This window comes from Lipotes vexillifer, unplaced genomic scaffold (assembly GCF_000442215.2).
Source record: "Lipotes vexillifer unplaced genomic scaffold, Lipotes_vexillifer_v1.1 scaffold1201, whole genome shotgun sequence".
Taxonomy (NCBI): Eukaryota; Metazoa; Chordata; class Mammalia; order Artiodactyla; family Lipotidae; genus Lipotes; species Lipotes vexillifer.
Window position 1 is genome coordinate 902,522 of NW_006783542.1, and position 15,905 is coordinate 918,426.

At 40.8% G+C, this 15,905-nt stretch overlaps 1 protein-coding gene and 1 pseudogene across 1 annotated transcript in view; one reads left to right on the forward strand and one right to left on the reverse strand.

Moving 5' to 3' along the window:
* The window catches only part of CAMSAP2 (calmodulin regulated spectrin associated protein family member 2), a 99,872-nt gene that overhangs the window by 28,373 nt on the left and 55,594 nt on the right, over positions 1–15,905 (forward strand). The gene's annotated exons all lie outside the window — the stretch shown is intronic.
* On the reverse strand, positions 10,898–12,178 carry LOC103074139 (glycerol-3-phosphate acyltransferase 3 pseudogene; annotated as a pseudogene).

The following is a 15,905-nucleotide window of genomic DNA, read 5'->3' on the forward strand; positions in this document are numbered from 1 at the left end:
TTAAGGTATATAATTTAATGTTTTAATATACACATACACTATGTATACTGAGCATATCGAACCAAATATTATGCCTAGTACATAGTGCTTAAAAATGAAATGTTAATTTCTGGCCATAAAAATCAGATGTTTCAGACAAATTGGGATGTTGGAGAGTTTGTTTCCCCAGAGACCATGTCTGCACTCCCTCCCTGCCGTTGCTGGTTTATCCAGGGGTTAGGCTGCCTGATGCAGGAGGGCTGATTGCATTGTGTGGCGAGAAACTCACAGCACTGTGGTGGAAGCCAAGGCCGAGCTTGCAGGTGCCCTGCCGAGGCCCCCCGGAGCCCTTCGGTTTCTGTCCTTCCTGAGCCCACTGGTCCAGCGCTCCCAGAGTCTGCTTCAGTGTCCCCGTCAGTAAGTCCCAGTTGTTGTTTAAATTAGCATAATTAATTCAACAGACTCCATTAAAAGAAACATAGCTAAACATTAAATAAAGAAGTCACTCATTTCCCTTTATTTCCAGGTGAGGACAGATTTAACTGTAAAAGTAAAGTTTTAGAGCGAAAAGAGACCATCACAACCATCTGGCCTGGAGTTTTGAAATTCTCTCGACTAAGACTCACAGTTAGAAATACACTCTGCCTCAGGACCCACGCCTGGTCTAGCTAGATAAACACATGGGATAGTTATCCTTGCAACTTGATTTTTTTCCTGTTCTATTTGGAAAAAATGTGGACTGCAATTGACTGAACCTACTCCACGCGTGACCATGAGTGGGGCATAAACCCACGTTTAAAATTGCTTGTTTAGTTAAGTTTTTTTTTATAGGAAAGAATGGTGAAATGACAGTGTTGGTACTGAAAACTAAATAACCATACTCATGTTTTCCTTAAAAATGTATTCTAATATACAAGTTACCAACGTGTATCTTTTAACGAAAAGAACTGTGGGAATAGAGTTTTAAGATTTATGTTACCTAGGGACTTCCCTGGCAGTCCAGGGGTTAGGACTCAGCGTTTTCACTACCCTGGGCCCAGATTCAATCCCTGGTCTGGGAACTAAGATCCCACAAGCCACACAGTGAGGCAAAAAATATCTATATTTATGTCTATATCTATATGTATATCTATATCTATCTATCTTATCTAATTTCTGTGGTATACTGCTGCCAGATTAACTTTCCTGAAATAACACTTTGATATCTGTCTTATTTTCCAATTAAAAAATTTTAATCATTTTATTTGACTTGAAATGCAGTATACATTACGGATTCAGATGCGTATTCTTTTAAAAAAAATTTGACTTTCAGAGCTAGTGTCTAAAGTGTGGTGTAACAAATTACTTCAAACTTTGTCTGTAAAATAGATTATTCACTTGTAAATAATGAAAGTTTTATTCTTTCTGTTTGTAATCTCATCTCCATAACATTCAGAGTAGCAAAAGCTAAGATGCTTAGGAAGTTGTCTGATATTACAGACCTGCCAGCAGTACTTTCTGATGATTACTGAAGGTGAGGTAAATGTATATTAACTAGGACTTTTCATCTTTTAAAAAGAGAAGAAAGATAACTGTTCATTGTAGGTTACTAAACTTACGTAGGTAGTACCGTAGAGGATGATTTTTCTTTATTCATATGATATACAGCATTAGTGTATATAATTGGAACACCAAGATTGAGCTGTTTTAGCAGGTTTGGTGTAGAGATGCGGATTTTTCCAATCTGCGCGCTTACAACCCAGTGCTGTCTAGCGGTGCACGGTCCCAGGAGTGGTTTGCAGCCATCGACCCCCCAGTCTGTGTCGAACAGATTGATCCCCCATCCCCACCCCCACGATACTGACCCATTTTTGTAGCTTGGTAGATTGTAGTAGTTTAGCAGATGGTTTTTTTTTTTTTTTTTTTTTTTTTTCGTACGCAGGCCTCTCACTGCTGTGGCCTCCCCCGTTGCGGAGCACAGGCTCCGGACGCGCAGGCTCAGCGGCCATGGCTCACGGGCCCAGCCGCTCCGCGGCATGTGGGATCTTCCCAGACCGGGGCACGAACCCGCGTCCCCTGCATCGGCAGGCGGACTCTCAACCACTGCGCCACCAGGGAAGCCCAGCAGATGGTTTTTAATTAATGTCAGTGATGAGATTTAAAGGAGGAAAATAGATGATTATTTAAAAACTTTACAGACTGTTCCATTTGAATGCTTGCCTGTGTTTAGACACCTGGATAAATGAGCTTCTGTAATGGGGGGAAAAAAATCTTTGTAATACTCGGTTTCTTCTGAGCTCCGCACTGTTCTGTGGTTGAAAAGAGGGTTTTAATGAGCTGTGTTACAAAGTGAGCTGTGTTACAAAGCCGTCCCTGGGGCCTGTCTTTTCAGGAAGTTCTTATATACTTTCAGGGATCTAAGAATGCTAATTATTGTTCTCCTGAAGCTAAAATATTTAGTTTGTGGTAAACAGTCCAGCTAGTAAACAGATTAAAAGGGTAACTTTAGAGAGTGATGAGGAAGGACTGTGAAGCAGATAAAAGCGGGATGATGTGACGGAGTGATTGGGGGAATCGTATGCATGTCCATCATGGATAGAACGGTCGGGGCAGCCTTGCGTGCGAGAATGAGCAGAGGTCTCCATGAGGATTCATTTAGGCTGAGACAAGGGGGAGAGCATCGCTGACAGAGGGAGCCTCAAAATAAATCAGCTTCACGTCTGGATGGTAAAGTTCCTACTAAGAGTTTTCTGGACGAAACATGTTCAGGAACTTGAAATTTTAGGGCCACGATTATTTGACTTGTAATTTGTACAGTATGAACTACTTGATTCATTCAGTAATCCTGGTTGAGAATTACTGTGGGCCTAGGCGATAGGAGACAGAGATGAGCAGACCAAGCCTTGCTTTCACAGAGCTAATATTTGAGTAGCAAAGATGAGCGATGAAAAGCTAAACAAGTTGTAATAATTGTAGAGAGTAGTAAATGCTCTGAAGAAAATAAATCAAAAAGAAAGAGGTAGAGGGAGTGAAGAATGCTGTTTTCATAGGAGGTGGTCAGGGAAGGCTTGTCTAGAGAGTTGACGTTTGAACTGAGACCTAAATACCAGAAAGAAGCAGCATGTATGACGCCTGGGAAGAGAACAAACCAGGGAAAAGGGACAGCGAGCTAACGGCCTGGGTGTGTGTTTCAGGAGCTGAAAGAAGGCCACCGAGTTTGGTCATGAGCAAGATGATGAGTGACGTTCAGCATCTTTTCGTGATGCCTGTTGGCCGTCCGTATGTCTTTGGAAAAATGTCTATTCAGGTCCTCTGCCCATTTTTTATTTATTTATGTTTTTGGTTGCTTTTTTTTGGTCTTTTTTTTTTGGCTTTGTTTTGTTTTTGATTTGAGTTGTAAGAGTTCTTCGTATGTTTTGGCTATTAGCCCCTTATCATTTGCAAATACCTTCTCCCATTCAGTAGGTGGCCTTTTTGTTTTGTTGACGGTTTCCTTCACTGTGCAAAAGCTTTTACGTTTGATGAGGTCCCATTGGTTTAGTTTTGCTTTTCTTTCCCTTGCCTGAGAAGGCAGAGCCAGAAAAAGATCTCTAAGACCAGTGTCAAAGAGTTTTCTGCCTGTATTTTCTCCTAGGGGTTCAGGTCTTACATTTAGGTCTTTAAATGATTTTGAGGTTTATTTCTGTGTATGATGTGAGAAAATGTTCTAATTTTATTCTTTTACATGTAGCTGTCCAGTTTTCCCAGCACCACTCATTGAAGAGCCTGTCTTTCCTCCACTGTATTTCTTGCCTCCTTTGTTGTAGATTAATTGACCATAGGCGTGTGGGTTTATTTCTGGGCTCGTTATTCTGTTCCATTGATCTATATGTCTGTTTTTGTGCCAGTACCGTACTGTTTTGATGACAGTATAAGTATAGTCTGAAGTCAAGGATTGTGACACCTCCAGTTTTGTTCTTTTTTCTCACAGTTGCTTTGGCTGGAGTCCATTTCTTACCAATATTTCCCTTTCCTGGGTGTGGACTAAAGGGAAGGATGTGAGGGCTTAGAAGAGAGAGTGTATTTCCTTTTCCTTAAGCCAATTTTATGATTAAAAGGATTTAGATTTTTTGTTGTTGTTGTTTGTTTGGATGATAAAGCTAGTTCAGAAAAACACTTAAAACTAATTGGAAAAGCAATGGTGGAAAATCTTGGATAATAATCTGGAAGGAAATAGAATATTGTATTTATCTCCATTTTTTTCTTACAGTGTTTTATTTTTATTGAGATGCAATTGACATAAAACATTGTATTAGTTTTAGGTGTACAGCATATATGTTTATATTGCTGGATTGCAGTAGGTTCCGTTTTATCCCTACTCTGAAGCCTTTTGGGTTTCTGTTTGGGAGGTGAGGATGGAGAGAGAGTACTGATCCTACACACAACAAGCGGCTTTATCTGCTAAAGCTTTTCTCTTTTTCTTTCTTTCTTTTGTTTTTTTTTTTAACTCTATAAGAAGTCGTTTTTTTAGAAAGAGTGAATCACAGAGTTCAGCTTATTTTTGTATGCTGGAGCCAAAATGAAATTCCTCAGATCAAGTTCTAAATAGGGAAAAATCGTTTACCACTTTGCAGTTCTCCATCCAGCCGACAGGGAGTGCGCTTTTTGTGCCAGCTCCACAAAATCAGGGCTGTGTTGACCATGTTGTGTTCCCAGCTCCTGGCCCAGAGAAGATGCTGCCTCAGTGAAGGAAGAAGAGATGTTAGTGAATATTTAAATTAAGAATTAAATCTATTTTGAAAGAGAAGTCATTCAGAATTACAACTGAGAGAGTGGTAGAGATGTGGTTTTTGTCTTTGTTTGCCTACAGATTTGAATAGCGTGAGCTGTGATTATTCATGACACGGCACACATGTTTACTGAGCTTCCAGATGAGGTTTTCTGGGGGAGGGAGGCCCTGAGAATCCAATTAAATGATGAGATTGTTGGCTTTCTACTTTACCATTTTAGTATAGTAAGTGCCTGTCTGCTTTCAGATAATCAGCTGATGATCATGTGTTGACTTCCCTCTCCACCTCTGCTTTCTGTATCCAGCTGTGCTGTTTAAAACTTCACAATTCAGACTGCCTGGGGGGTGGGGGGTGGGATAGGGAGGGTGGGAGGGAGGGAGACGCAAGAGGGAAGAGATATGGGAACATAGGTATATGTATAACTGATTCACTTTGTTATAAAGCAGAAACTAACACACCATTGTAAAGCAATTATACTCCAATAAAGATGTAAAAAAACAAAACAAAACAAAAAAACTTCACAATTCATATTCATATATCAAATCACCAGGATGTACATTTTAAATGTCTTAACAATTTTATGTCAGCAATACCTCAGTAAAGCTGAAATTTTTTTTTAAATTCACATTAATTAATTCTGTTTATAACACAGAATTAATTAATGCATTTTTACCAGTTTGTTTTCATGAAGTGAAGTGTGCTTGAGGTATAATTAGGTCTATTAATACCAAGGATATAGTTTAGAAACTAAATCCAGTTACAGTAGATTTTAGGTTGTTGCTCAGATTCTTTCATTATAGAGTTACGTGGTATTTCTCTAGAAATAGTTTAATTATAAAGTAACTTCAGAGTTTTATTGCATTTGGCCAGAGCCGTTTTTTGGTAAGAGCAGATTAAATCCAAGGAGTCATTGACCCCTAGCTTCTGCCTAGCTGCTTAGCCCAAGATGATAAATGAAGCCAATGAGAGTCTCTGCTTCAGAAATCTGAACAAACCATGGAAGGAATTTGCTTGTTAACAGCAGATTGAGAAACTAAGCAGACAGTCCTGAGGAGGGAGAGTTAGGGCTGGGAAGGCATGGTAGATGGTGGAGTTAGGGGCAGGGAGAGCGCCTGGAAAGGGTCATAACCATCTTTCCATATTGATGAGTATAGACCCATGCCATCATTTTTCAAGACTGTACAATACTCTGTGGTGTGAAAAGACCATAATTTATTTTTTTATTTTTATTTTTGTTTTTTTAATTTTAATTTAATTTTATTTATTTATTTATGGCTGTGTTGGGTCCTCGTCTCTGTGCACGGGCTTTCTCCAGCTGCGGCGAGCGGGGGCCACTCTTCATCGCGGTGCCATCGCGGGCCTCTCACCGTCGTGGCCTCTCTTGTTGCGGAGCACAGGCTCCAGACGCGCAGGCTCAGTAGTTGTGGCTCCCGGGCCCAGTCACTCCGCGGCATGTGGGATCCTCCCAGACCAGGGCTCGAACCCGTGTCCCCGCATCGGCAGGCAGATTCTCAACCACTGCGCCACCAGGGAAGCCCAAAGACCATAATTTATTTGCCCAGTTCCTTGATGGACGTTTAGAACCTCCCCGCACTGAAAGGTTTGTAAGTATAACAGTGACATGATCAGAGTTCCATGTTTAAAACATAGAAATAAGAGACTGTGTCACTAAGACTGAGCAGGCTGAGTGCATATTTTAGTGACCTTTCCTGAGGTAGGGAAACGGGGAGAGGGGGAACTGCAGTGCGGGGAATGGCCACGCTACAGTGAAGAGATGCCCGTTGAGGTGTGTGCTGAAAATAGAGATTTGGGCATCACCTGAGTAGTCCTGGATAGTTGAAGCCATGAGATTGAGATGACTGGGGAGGGCATGTTTTAGAGGAAAGAGAGAAGGTTAGGGATGGAATTGTTAGAAGCAACCAATATTTAAGTAATGCACAGAAGACACTGTGGAGAACAGACAAAGGTGTGGGATGAAGAATTGAACATTTCTGGATAGTATCAGGAGTCTTCTTGTTCTGATGACATCTATTTTTCTTAATGATTTTTATCCTCATTTTGCTCAGTAATTATTTTTTTGGTCTTATATCCCAGACTGGGAAAATATTTTAACCTGAACATCATGATATGTTAAGAGTGATCTCATAGATTTTTCTAAAATAGTTTTGAAAAAAACCCTTAAAAGTTTCCTTTAAAAAAAATGATGAGGCATTATAGGTTCAGAAATGCTTTGGGTATTTTGACATTTTATTAATTGCAGTATGGTGCCCTGGTACCACTTGTTTATATTCAGCTTTTCCTTCCCATCTTTGGCAGAACTGATGCCACACCGCTAGTTTCCATATAGCTATAAGAACGTTACTGAAGAAAGCCTGAAAATACAAGGAAAACTGATTTTTTTCTATCCTTCTTTTGTTAAACAGCATTGTTATTGATAAATAATAACATTATTTCTTGGATTTTTTAATGATCTAAATTAGAATTTAGATTTGAATAATGTCAGTATTTAATGGGTCATTAAAAGTTAATGTTTTAAAGGAGTTACGTTTGTTATGGTCTACCAAAATTACAGTGGTGGCATTTCATGTGGACAGTAAGGTATTGTATTACCAGCTCAGAGGGTTAACAAAAAAACTTGATAGTCTTTGGATCTCTTTACACATTTCTTCACCTTAGAATGAACATAGGGGAGATTTGACAGTTTTATCGTAGGTAGGAGCATTTCTTGAGAGTTACGTCACCAGATTCGTTTGGGGGTCTCGTGCTGACAGCATCTGTTCTAAGTGCACTGACTCCTATACATATTTAAACTCCTTTCATGTGAGCACTCGTTTTCCTGCCAGTTACCCAGTGAGGTGCCTCCCAGATCTACAGCTCTTTACCTCTGGCCAGTATCTATGTGTAGAGGCCGTGATGCCGGCCTCGGTGAAGTTTGGTGTCTTACTTCTGCCGCTGTGGCATGTTTGTCTCGGCACTGCTTGCCAACAGGCCTTCATCTGGAAGGAAATGGTGACCTCTACTTGGTGGGTTGGAGGAAAGGTGTTCCTGCTTCTTACTTTGCTGTTTGAGTTTCTGCCAGAGCTGTGTCCAAATCTTGTGACATTTTGCCCACTGTTATTCAACTTTAACTTGTCTTTGTAGTTTCTGAAAACCTGGGTGGTAACCAACCTTCCACGTCACCAGGGAGAGACATCATGACCTTCCTTTTGCTCTTCCCCGTAGACAGTGCTTGGCAGATGAGTCCTGACTGCATGGCGGGCAGACCAGGGAACAGCTATGACTGTGTCAGAACCTCGTGTGGTTCACTTTCTTTTCTCTCTGGTAAAGCTAGTACCGTCAGGTGCAGTTTTCATACGTACCCAGCTGAAAGAAACTTGCTGACGAACTTCCTTTCGGGTAATTTTTTGAGTGTTAACTGGAGCTTTTACTGATGGTTATTTTTATAGGATGAAGCATATTTCGGTGTATTTTATGCAACTTGTTTTCGATTTTGAGATTTGAGGCACAGTTTTTGGCTCAGCATATCCATATGCCTGGAAAACTTTCAAATCTGGAAAGCTATAAAACACAAACATACTTTGAGTACACCATATGTGCCTGGTTCAGCTATACTAGGCATGTCACATTGGTTAGCAAATGAAAGAACATAGCTGTCATTCTACGTTGTTGGCATGAGGTGGCAGCAATTATGTTGAGTGGTGGTGGACGAGCCTGAGCTGCCATATATAAACGGTCATAAAAATAAAACTTGCCCAGGTCACTATGGTTAGGACGTTTGAAAAACACAAACGTTCTGTACTTAAATCGTGATGTGTTGGATATAATCATCTACTTTCGTGGGTTTTCCGTAAAGCAGCGCACGCTTTGCTGTCCCCGTCGTGGTTGTCTTTTCCTGCTTCCGCTGTCTTTGGTGGCTCATTGCAGCCCCACTCTGAGTGGGCCAGGCACACTCCTAATTTCATTCCTTAAAGTATCGATCCATGTAGCATTTGTTTGGGGGAACGTGAAAATAAATGATTACGGGGCCTCCCCTGGTGGCGCAGTGGTTGAGAGTGCGCCTGCCGATGCAGGGGACACGGGTTCGTGGCCCGGTCCGGGAAGATCCCATGTGCCGCGGAGCGGCTGGGCCCGTGAGCCGTGGCCGCTGCGCCTGCGCGTCCGGAGCCTGTGCTCCGCAGCGGGAGAGGCCGCAACAGTGAGGGGCCCACGTACCGCAAAAAAATAATGATAATTTAAAAAAAAATAAATGATTACGATGAAGTTTGAAGATTATCTTTAGGTAATAAATTATTCTACAGGCTAATCCCATAGTCATACACTGTCTAATGCCTGAAGTAATAAAACACTACAAATCATTGTGTCACATAACAGCCTCCAGAGTGCTTTGGTCTCATTTGATGCCTTGTGGGGTGAGAAATTAAGTATTATCCACGTTTAGCAGATGAAGAAGGGGACGCTCAGTGAAGTCCGAGTAACTTTCAGGTCAGAGCTTTTCTTTTTAAAACTCAGCTTTGTTGAGGCATAATTTAAATAAACTGTACCTATTGAAAGTAAATAGTTGTTTTTTTTTTTTTTTTTTGCTGTACGCGGGCCTCTCACTGTTGTGGCCTCTCCCGTCGTGGAGCACAGGCTCCGGACGTGCAGGCTCAGTGGCCACGGCTCACGGGCCCAGCCGCTCCGCGGCACGTGGGATCTTCCCGGACCGGGGCACGAACCCGCGTCCCCCGCATCGGCAGGCGGACTCTCAACCACTGCGCCACCAGGGAAGCCCTAAAGTAAATAGTTTTGAGTTTTGACAAATGTATATACACTCACGTAAATACTACTCCAGTTAAAATATAAAATGTTTTTATTGGCTCCCCAAATCCCTTCGTGCCTCTTTGCTGTCAGATCCCTATCTGCATCCCGTGCTAGGTCTCCATCAGTCTCCTTCCTGTCCCTGTAGGTGAGTTTTGCCTGTTGTAGAATTTCATATAGGTGAAAACATAATGTATGAACTTTTATTTTTTTAATTTATTTTTTTTTTAGAAATGGAGAATTTGTTTATATTCACCGTAAAACGGTGTCACATTTTGTCCATGGTCACCAGGAGAGAAATAACACTTGCATGACACTATATTGCTATCAACATTGCTTATGCTGCAGAGTCGGGAAACACTTTCCCCTTTAAAAAAATGTAAAGCTCAGTTTCCAAAAGGTAGTTTTACCACTTATTTTCCTGTTCAAGAAACTGGGAAAATTCTGCAATAAAGGACGAAGGGCTGGAAGGGGAGGAACAGTGGTTCCTTCACTCCTGCCCCCGCTGGAGCTGAAGACCCTCAGTGGGATTCGCAGTTGTCAAAGGCTCCTGTTTGAAATGCGTTTGTTTACAAGATCAAACAGATCAGTAGATGGGAGAGGCCTTAAGTATAGATCTTTAGCATACAAACAAGGGAGACTGAAGACTTTATCACCTATTGCTGGCTAACTTATTCGCAAGTTGCCTACATACAAATGTGCACACACAGTAACATGGACTCATTTTCTTTGGTGAAGCTCACCGAATAGAAGGTCTCTTCTAACACGCTAGTAAAAAATATTTAATTTCCTTTCAACTTTCAGATCAAGTGGCCACAAATCTGTCCTTTCTCCTAACTACTGTCCTCCATTTTTCTTTTCAACCTTGTAGTAGAACAACACCATAACAGCAACTCGAGTGATGTGAAATCCATGTTTAAGTGATAGAAGGAAATGGGAGGAGGGGGCGTGAGAAGGCTAATCGTGAACACAGCTCGGGGTGTTTTCTTGAGAATTTACTGTATCAGTGAGTTCCAAACGCAGCTGAGTTCCACAGATGTTTTAGAAGTAGATGTTTTTCTGGTGCAAATATTTCATTCAATTCACAATGACACAGTCGTTTTACAAAAGGCAGAACACGTTGAAACTCAGTAAACTACTTAACGGCTCATGAGGCTAATGCCGTAACAGCAACAAAAGCCAAAAAGGGCACCGTGGATTCTGCCTCTGGCATGAAGAGGTAGAGACAGTCATCCAGTAGAAAAGATTAACAATAAAAAAACAAAAACGGTAAGACAAAACAGTGCACCCTCCCCCCCAAAAAACAAAAAGGCAAAAAGAACCTCCACCACATTCCATTTCCAAGGGCTAGCTCTGGAAAGCCTGGGTGGCATTCAGTCTGCTTCCGCGTTGAGATACCCATCGCCCACAGTCATCTTGCTCTACCTCCTCTGTGGCTCTTCCTTAGAGACGTCCTTCACCGAGGCTCTCTTCTGCCCTCTGTCCCAAGGAAGCTCAGTCAGCCCTCCTTGTACAGCAGTAGCAGGCGTAACCCTGTCAGCAAACTGGGCTGCACCTTCTCCTCTCTCTCTGGTCATGGGGGGCGAGTACCACACAGCACAGACAGTGGCCCAGCTGCTCATCACTCAAAGCAGGTAGCTCACCCTGTTGTATTTACTGCTGTTCCAAAATGCATCACCAAACTAAGGATCATACTTGATTGCAACTGGATGTATGGTTCCTCCAGTTTCAAAGCTTCCCTTTTTAAATATCATGACTAAAGTATTGTTGATGCAGGATCCTTCAGGAAAGATGGGTCATTTTCTCTTATCAGCAATATGTTCTTTTAGTCTGTTGGTAACCAGGTGTCAGGCCTTCATTTCTGAGCGTTCAGACCAGACATGTGGACAAGCCTTGACCATAGCTCTGGATAGTTCCCGTCCACCATGCATGCACCTGGCCAACCGTAGCATAGCATCCATCCATTGTCAAGATAAAACATCTACAGGGAGGTATGGTTGCAACACAAATGCCTCCCTTCTGGAGTCCGTACTGAGTGTTATGGTAGCGAGTAGTACAGGGAGGGCACGAACACAGATCCGGCAGGGGACCAGTTCACTCAGCCGGATTTTGAGGCTGCTTCCTGACAGCTGTCCAACCAGGGTACTTGCTGTAAACCAACAGACTGATCCTAGTGAAAGCCAAGGTAACTCTCAGAGGCAGTAGGACACAGTAGCTCACTGTGACGCCCAGCACCACACCATGGTGAGCCACGGACTGATTTCTGGAAATTTACATTGTTCCTTGCGAGGAGATTCCATGACACTAGCTCCTCTGAGGAGAACCGCTGGGTCACTTCATCTTCCACAGTGGCCTCCAATACCTTCTTGGAGAAATAAAACACGTCAGACAGCTCCAAGTCCCTTCCTCACAGACCGGACAGCCCATTTTCCACGGGTGACTCATCTCTGGATAATACCAACAGAAGCTGAGTTTTTAAGAACTGACTCCTCTGAGGCTCCTTTTTCAATCTGTAATGTGGTCCACTCTCAAGTTTTCACCAGGGTCTTCACGTTGATCTCGGAGATGCCCAGAGACACCCCAGAGGCCGAAGCTCCTAGCATCAGAGTCAGCCCGGTGTGAAGAATCTTCCCGGCCGGCCCCACACCATCCATGGTTCGGCGCACCCAGAAGGGGTCCCCAGAGGAGGTCCGAGTGTGACGGCTGTCCCTGTGCCCGGCTCCCAGGAGTCAGTGCCGCCACCTCCCAGCACTTACCGCTGCAGGGAAAAATGAACTTCTGAAATTGGATTCCTTCGCTCATATTTTGTTGATTCAGTCACGTTGTTATGTGTCGTCTGTTCCTTTTTATTGCCTAGTATCATTCCATTTTATGAAAACCACAATATTCATTCACCTATTGGTGTACATTGATGTTTACAGGGTTTGACCTATTATAAATAAAGTGGCTGTGAACATTTGTGTACATTTTTGTGAGGACATATATTTTCATTTCTCTTGGGTAAATACCTAGGAGTTCAATTGGTGGGCCATATGTAAGCACGTGTTTAACTTTTAAGTAGCTGTCCAGCAGTTTCCCAAAGTAGCTGTATTTTTTTTTTTTTTTTTTTTTTTTTTTTTTTTTGGCGATATGCGGGCCTCTCACTGTTGTGGCCTCTCCCGTTGCGGAGCACAGGCTCCGGACGCGCAGGCTCAGCGGCCACGGCTCACGGGCCCAGCCGCTCCGCGGCACGTGGGATCTTCCCGGACCAGGGCACGAACCCGTGTCCCCTGCATCGGCAGGCTGACTCTCAACCACTGCGCCACCAGGGAAGCCCAAGTGGTTGTATTTTTAATTTTGCCACCAGCAGTGTATGAGGATTCCAGTTGCTCCACATCCTTGTCAACACTTTTGGTGTTGTTTTTTAAGTTTTAGCCATTCTAGTGTGAATCAGTATCTCCGTATGGTTTTAATTTCCGTTTTCTTGATGACTAAATGTAGTTTAGTGTTTTTTGTATGCTTATTGGTCATTCATACGTTGTCTTTTGTGTGTTAAATCTTTTTCTCATTTTCTTATTGGGCTTTTTATTTTCTTACTCTAAGAATTCTTTTATATTCTGATTACAAGTCCTTTGTCCGTTATATGTATTACAAATATTTTCTTCTAGTCTGTGGTTTACCTTTTCATTTTCTTAATAATGTCTTTCCAGAAATTTTAATGAAGACCAATTTATAATTTTTCTCTTTTATGGTTAGTGCTGTTTTGTCCTAAGAAGTCTTTGCCTATGTCACGGTTGTAAAAGAGTTTTTTCTCTCTTTTTTCTTCGAGAATTTTAGCTTTTACATTTAGTTCTGTGACTCATTTTGGATTGTTATTATTTTGGATTGTATAATGGGAGGGAAGCGTCACGGTTTATTTATTTATTTAACCAGAATATTTAGTTGTTCCAGAAGCATTTGTTGAAGACTGTCCTTTCCCCACTGACTGACTTGGACACACGTGTCTGTTAGGCCAGTACCACTCAGTCCTGATCACGCTAGTTTTACAATAAGTCTTAAATCTGGCAGTGTCAGTCATTGAACTTTGTTGTTCTTTGTCAAAATTGTTTTAGTTATCCTAGGTTCTTTGTATTTCCACATAAATTTTAGAGTCACTTGTCAATTTCTACAAAAAAGCTTAGATTTAGCTTAGATATCGATTGGAATTGTGTTGAATCTATACATCATTTTCGGAAGAATTGATATTTTAGCACCATTGCCTCCTCCTGTGTGAACATGCTGTCTTTTCCCAATTTACTTAGGTCTTCTTTAATTTATTTCAGCAGTGTTTGTAGTTTTTAGTGTATGAGTTCTACACATATTTTGTGAAATTTTACTTTACTTCATATCTTTTATTTTGATTGTAAATGGAATGAAAAAAAATTAATTTCCAATTGTTCATTGCTAATACGGAGGCATACAGTTGAATTTTGAACACTGATTTTTGTATGTTGCAGCCTTGCATTTGTTCCGGGTAGGCTTTTTGTGGAGTAGTCAGAATTCCCTACATGCACGATCCTATTGTTCGTGAATAAACAGATTTACTTCTCCTTTTCCAGTATGTTTGCCTTCTTTTTCCTTCTCTTATTGAACTGCCTGAGATTTCCAGACAATGTTAAATAAAAGTGGTGAGACCAGACGTCCTTGCCTGATTCCTGGTCTTAAGGAGAGTGTGTTTGGTTCTCATTGTTAAGCATGACGTTATCTGTAGGAATTTTGAATATCTGTAGGATGTTCTTTATCAAGTTTAGGAGGTTCTCTTCTATTCCTGGTTTGCTAAGAATTCTGTGTATGTGTGTGTTTTAAGTCATGAATAGGTGCTGTATTTTGTCAGATGCTTTTTTTTGCCTCTGTTGATATGATCATATGGCTTCCTCATTTATTCTGTTAACATGTGAATTACATTGATTGATTCTCAAATATTATACCAGTGTTGAATTCCTGGAGTTAAATTCATTTGGTCATGATGTATTATCTCTTTTATATATTGGTGGATTTCATTTGTTAATATTTGCTCAAGGGTATTTGCAGCCATTTTTGTGAAAGATATTTTTCTTCTAATTTCTTTGTCTGGTTTCAGAATCAGAGTAATACTGACCTTACATGTTGAGTTGCAAAATGTTCTTTCCTCTTCTGTTTTCTGAAAGACTTTGTCTAAGATTGGCACTGTTTCTTCCTTAAATGTTTGATAGAATTCACCAGTGAGCCGTCAGGGCTTGATGTTTTCTTTGCGGGAAAGTTTTAAAATTACAACTTCATTGAAAAAAAATAGGTTTAGGTGGGTGGTGAATGCTATAGGTGCTGTAAATTATACTTACAGCTATAAATTTTTTTTGTTTCTTATGTCAGTTTTGGTTATTTTGTGTCTTTTCCAGGATTTTGTTCATTTCATCTAAATTTGTCAAATTTACTAGCACTAGGTTGTTCATAATACTCCCTTATTATCCTTTTAATATCTGTAGAACCTGTAGTGATGCCCCCTTTTTCTTTTCTGATATTATTAATTTGTGTAGAGGTTTATCAAGTCTGTTAATCTTTCCCAAGAACTAGCTTTCATTTCGTTATTTTCTTTCTGCTTTTTTACTGTTTCCTTAATCTCTGCTCTTAGTTTTATTATTTCCTTTCTTCTCCTTATTTTGATTTAATTTGCCCCTCTTTTTCTAGCTTTTTAGGGATGGAATCATAGGTAATTGATTTAAAAGTATTCTTTTCTGTTATAAACACTGAAAGCCATAAGTTGCCCTCTAAGCTCTGCTTTAGCTGCAACCTGCAAATTTTGACATGGAGTCAAAAACCAATGAATGTTGTTCATTACCGTTCAGTTCAAAATATTTTCTGAATTCCCTGGTGATTTCTTCTTTGCCTCATAGAAATTCAGATGATTTAATTTCCAAGTACCTAGATGTTTTCCAGATACCTTTTTTTTTAAATTATTGATTTCTAATTTACATCTGTTGTGGTTAGAGAACATACTTAGTATGATTTCAGTCCTTTAAAATATGTTGAGACTGTTTTATGGCTCAGCATTTGAATCTGTCCTGGTGAGTGTTTATGTGTACTTGAAAAGAACTGTTCTTTGGTATCGTGTTCTGTAAACATCAGGTCGTTTTGCTTGATGCTTTTCAAGTCTTCCATACCCCTTCTGGTTTTCTGTTCAGTTATTCTACTGATCCTTGAAAAAGAAGTATTAAAAACTTCAACTAATTGTGGATTTCTCTGTTTCTCTTTTTAATTCTGTTTTTCTTCATATATTAATATTTTGGCTTCTTTCAAGATTTCCCCTTTTTTCAGAAGTTTGACTATGAGATGCCCATGTGCGTTTTTCTTTTTTTTTTTTTTTTTTTTTTTTTTTCGTGTGGTGGC